This window comes from Quercus suber, unplaced genomic scaffold (assembly GCF_002906115.3).
Source record: "Quercus suber isolate HL8 unplaced genomic scaffold, Cork oak 2.0 scaffold_385, whole genome shotgun sequence".
Lineage (NCBI taxonomy): Eukaryota > Viridiplantae > Streptophyta > Magnoliopsida > Fagales > Fagaceae > Quercus > Quercus suber.
The window spans coordinates 1-5,588 of record NW_027069837.1 but is presented as its reverse complement, the minus strand read 5'-3'; the positions used below and the strand labels follow the sequence as shown (position 1 = coordinate 5,588).

The 5,588-nt window shown below is 33.6% G+C and overlaps 1 pseudogene; it reads left to right on the top strand.

Annotated features, from left to right (window-relative positions):
- Positions 1-1,829: 1,829 nt before the first annotated feature.
- On the top strand, positions 1,830-5,579 carry LOC136062146 (cytochrome P450 734A1-like; annotated as a pseudogene).
- Positions 5,580-5,588: the final 9 nt, after the last annotated feature.

Below are 5,588 nucleotides of genomic sequence, written 5' to 3'. Positions count from 1 at the left end.
TTTTTTTTTGTTTTTTTTTTTTTTTTTTTTTTTTTTTTTTTTTTTTTTTTTTTTTTTTCATTTTATAGGTTTCAAGGATATTTTAGTCATTTTTTAGGTTTTGGGTGGTATTTTGGTCATTTTCTTAGGATTAGGGGTATTTTGGTAATTTTCAAGCATCAAGGCTATTTCGGTCAGTTTTTAGGTTTCAGAGGTATTTCGGTTACTTTTTAGGTTTAGAGGTTATTTTGGTAATTTTCTTTGTTTCGGGGGTATTTTGGCCAAATTTTAGATTTCGGGGGTATTTTAGTCATTTTTTAGGATTTGGGGGTTTCGGTCATTTATTAGATTTAAGGGATATTTTGGTAATTTTTAGTGGTTTTTGAGCATATTTGATGATTTTGGCGGTATTTTGATCATTTTTGAGGTTATTTCATGGGCATTTTGCTCATTTTAGAGATTTTGGAATATTTTGGTCATTTTAGTCGTTTTTTTAGCATAATTGGTGATTTTAGAGATTGTAGGAGTATTTTGGTCATTTTAAAGGTTTTATGAGTATTTTGCTTATTTTAGAGATTTTGAGGATATATTGGTCATTTTAGTGATTTTTGAGCATATTTGATGATTTTATAAAAAACGGCTTTGGGCAAGGTATGGATATCTATGGATAAATAGACCGGGTAACAATTGAGTATCGATACTAATTGGGTAAGGTAATCAGATATCCATATATAAATTAATTGAGTCGGGTATATATAGGTATACCCTGCCCATGGTCATCCTTAATTATTTGTAAACAATAGGTGATGGACACTTATTTCGTCACCAAAAACACCTCCATCTTAATATTGGATGATGAATTTGGAATTTCGTCACCTTCAGTTAGTCTTTGGTTAAACAATAGGTGAGGAAATAAAAACAATAGGTTACGAAAATTTATTTCATCACCAAAAACACTTACATCCTAATATTGGGTGACGAATTTAGAATTTCGTCACCTCTGGTAAGTCTTTGGTGACGTGAATATTTCATCACCCAAGGTTTGCCTTTTTTTCATGACCTATAGTGACGAAATAAATATTTCGTCACCAATTTGTACATCTTTGGTGACGAAATATTGTTTTCGTCACCAATTCGTACATCTTCAGTGACGAAATATTGATTTCGTCACTAATTTTAAAAATTTTATAATATTTGGTGACGAATTCTTTTTTTTCTCACTAAATGTTATCATTTGGTGACGAAATTGTTTATCCTCACTAGATTTCGTCACCATAGCCCACTTTTGTTGTAGTGGTTGGTGATGCTGCTACTGCTGATGTTCCTCCACCTCCTTTGGATGACTTTGATATTCGTCGTACCTTGGAGACTGTCATGACCGTTCAGGCGGCTCATAGTCAGATTTTGGTGGACTTACTTGACGAGATTCATGCTCTGCGTGCCGACATCACACATCTTCGTTCACCCTCACCACCTCCTTTTGATGATAGCATGTGATTGTCCTTTGGCATTCCGTCGCAAAAAGGAGAGTAGAGTTTTGACACTGTAAATGAGTTTTTGTAGTTAAGGGGAGAGTTTTTTTGTTTTTGTTTTTGTTTTGAGGAGTTAGTGGAGATGTTAGATTGTATCTAGGTGCTTCACTTTGTATATCATTGTTTTGGGGCTATTCATGTTAGGGGGAGTAACTGTTTTTGGGTGTTACATTGTTTTTGATATACATGATTCTTGTTTTTTTTTATTCACTGCTTATTGATTTATATTTAATTATGAGTTATTCATTGATATATTTCTTTATTATGTGTTGTGTGAATCATACAAGAATGTTATACTTGTTTGTTAAGGTGCGTAATATGAGGTTCGACCCTTTGTCTGCGCTGTTCTTTGGATCAGGATTACTTGCGCTGAAGGGGGAGAGATGGGCACACCGTCGCAGGATCTTGAACCAGGTTTTTAAGATAGAGACTGTTAAGGTACGTAATATAAATACTCTTCCTTTCGAGCTACTCAAAAATATTATAAGTTTATTACTTGTCCCTTTTCGGTACACTTCGACGTGGTGAACTCAAAATTCAATAGACTTAAAAAAGAACGTACAAAAAACTCTGAAATCCTTTACTTCATAGATATCTCTCATAATAAGTGAAATAATTTGACCATCAAGTTTAGCCATCACTCCCTTTTATATATCTGCTTTTAGTTTCTATATGATTTTTTATTGATCCGTGTGACCCTGTTTTATAATAGTTTGGGTAAACTTTTTTTATATAAATATTAAAGTTTTGGGTATATTTTATTTAAACATTAAACTTTTAAAATATTTCATTTAAACCTCAAAATTTTATTTAAAAGAAAAATGTTTCATTTAAACCAAATAGCTTCAAATAGTTTTATACTATTATAAAAATTTTATAGTTTTGGGTAAGTTTTATTTAAACCTCAAAATTTGAAAATAAATTTCATTTAAATCACCTAATCATGTGATGTTTAATAGTTGTTAATACAAATGTAAATGAAACGCTTTAGGATCTTTAAAATCTAAATGAAATAATTTGAAAGTTTACGATTTAAATAAAACATGACCAACATTCTAAGGTTTAAAAAATAATTTACCCTAATAGTTTATGTGAGAATTAATACATCATAAAAATTGTATAAACCAGAACTGGCTATAAATTGACTAATTAAGATGTATTGATTCTGCATTAGTTCATTAGATATATATAAAGGCAAAGGTGTAAACATACAATGAGAATCACTTGGGCAAGTTCAAATAAAAAATTTATTAAATCTATGACCAATCACCCCAAGTGTCAAAATGGTGTCATAGGCTTGGATTCCAGAAATTGTGGCTAGTACCGGGAAGATGCTCCAAGAATGGGAGAAAGAAAGAGGAGGGAGAGATGAATTCGAGATTGATGTGCACAAAGATGTTCATCTCCTTTCTGCAGACGTTATATCTAGAACTGCATTTGGAAGCAGTTTTGAGGAGGGGAAGAGAATTTTTAAGTTACAAGAGCAGCAATTGCACCTTGTCTCTCAATCTATGAGAAGTGTCTATATTCCTGGTTTCAGGTGAACATATTTATGACTCTCATATTCTTACTTGCAATTCCGACTTTCAAATTGTGGACATCTGCGTTTGGACATAATTTTTTATTAATTGCTTATTTGTTGAAAGTTAAACAAAGCGAAGCTTTAAAAGCTATACATAAACAAAGAAACTAAAAGTTAAAAGAAAAATCTAAAGGGAATCATATTAGTATTTGGAGCTCTTTGAGTACTTGACTAATTTCTCGGATATGTTTCTTTTGCCTTCTTAATTGCTTTTTGTATCTATATATAAAGGAATGATTTTTGCATGTCAGTCTTCTTTAGATGAATTGGAATCTTATAGTGTTTTCAAAAGAGGCATTTTGGATTTGAATCTCTCTGCCACCTAAAATGTATATAAAAAATGATTTTTTTTTTTTTTTTTGCCTCAGTACTTTCTCAGGTTTTTGCCTACAAAGAATAATAGAGAGATGTGGAGACTGGAAAAGGAAACACGAAAATCTATTCAAATGGTGATCAAGAACAATAGCAAAGTGAGAGAAAATTCAAGAAATTTACTCGGTTTGTTAATGTCTTCTCATAAGAATCATAACGGTGATGAAGAAAAATTGGAGGAGGACGGAATTATAGATGAATGTTAGACCATCTACTTTGCAGGAAAGGAATCAAGTGCCAATCTTTTGACTTGGGCACTCATCCTTCTAGCACAGTATCAAGAGTGGCAAACTAAGGGACGGGAAGAAGTTTTCCGCATTTGTGGACACAATGAGCATCCAACTGCTGAGAATTTAAGCTACTTTAAGATAGTAAGTTAAATTTCTCACTGAGTTGCCTATATTCAAATTAAAACATTAATTGCCGGTCTGAAGAGTTTTGACTCTTTTTTATACATATTTTTCCTGAACATTTCAAAACTATAAATGAGTAAGTTTCCATTTCATTGATAATGTACCAGAATGTGTGTGCGCTTTAGAACATGGTTGGGACTCATAGTTGTTGGTAATTTTGGCTTACCGTTTGCACAACATGATGTTAATTTTTATGCTCACGTTTGTATTCTCTCTGGTATCACAGCCATTAACTTTTTCTATGAATATTAACCAACCCCCAGTAATGACTACGTACTATATTGTCTTGGCTTATTTGGCAATCCAAGCAATAACGGAGTCAATAAGAATGAACTTAGTTGTCTTGTTTTTGTAATATTCATGTGTCAATGGTATGGTTGGTCTAAGTAGTATATATAGTCTCATTTTGGATTATAATCCTTAAAAGTAGGGATGACAATAGGCAGGGCAGGACCGGAGGATGGGATCTTCGTCCCGCCCTGCATGGTTGTTACCCTTCCCTGTCCCTGCCCTGACCCTGGGGTGCAGGCAAACTACCTTGCCCCATCCCCTCGCCTTGGGCCCTGCAGGGACCTGCCCCGCCCCTAATACAATTTTATATATATAAATAAATTTTTTGCTACAATAATATAAATCACAACAAAACAAAATGTTTTAAAATCCAAGTATTTAAACAAACCTACTACCTACTATAGTCAAATATATGAAACAATGTGCAAAAAACATGAAACAAACCTACTGCCTATTATTATTTTCGTGTGTGTTATAATAAATATTATTGTTTACTCAAAAAAAAAAAAAAAAAAAAAAAAAACCTATTGCCTATTGGAAGTCTGGAAGGACTATGTAACGTGACAAGCCTTTTTCCTTTCAACTGTGCTTCTTCAATAACTCTAAACAAAAATACCAATTTTAGATAGAAAAAAAACCAAAATTTAAATTGAAAAAAACTAATTTAAGAAACACGAAAACAAAAGGAATATAGTAAAAGAGATGAACCTTGAAAAACACGTATGAACTATAGAGAAGAGAGATGGGTCAGAGGCAACAATAGCAATAGGGTTTTAGAATAAAAAATGTTTTATCTCATATCTTGTCCTCGTGTGTTTCACTTTAAATATTAGTGATTTGGGGTTTACTAAATTTCCAATTATAGTCCTTATTAGTGCGGAGTGAGGATGGGGCGGGTGGGGATAAAAACACTAAATCCATCCCTGCCCCGCCCCGCCTCAGGGTGCGGGAACAAAATATTGCCCCATTCCTGCCCCCACCACCTTTGTAGGGCAGGAAAAACCCGCACGGGGCGAGGTGGGGCAAAGAGGGTCAAGCACTTATAAAGCATGAGTGGAGTGCATTTCTTGCCGATGTGGGACTAAGTCTAAGTGCAATGCTTGCTTGCCCACGTCGCTCGAAAACAAAACCGTGCGGGCTTTGCTTCCCAAACGGATAAACAGTTTGTACGGGAAATCTCCCTACAAGTACAAGTCTCATCAAGATATATTTGTTTCATGTACTATAAATATTTTTAAGCAATTAACTTTATTTATCTTCCATTAAATAAATGTCAAACCACGTTTTTCATATCCTTCAGTTTTTACTTTATTGTTTCTTGCTCTCTTTTTTACAGGTAAGCATGATACTTAATGAAACACTTCGTCTCTACCCTCCACCTCTTTGCTAGCGAGGGAAACATCCAAAAGAGTTATGCTA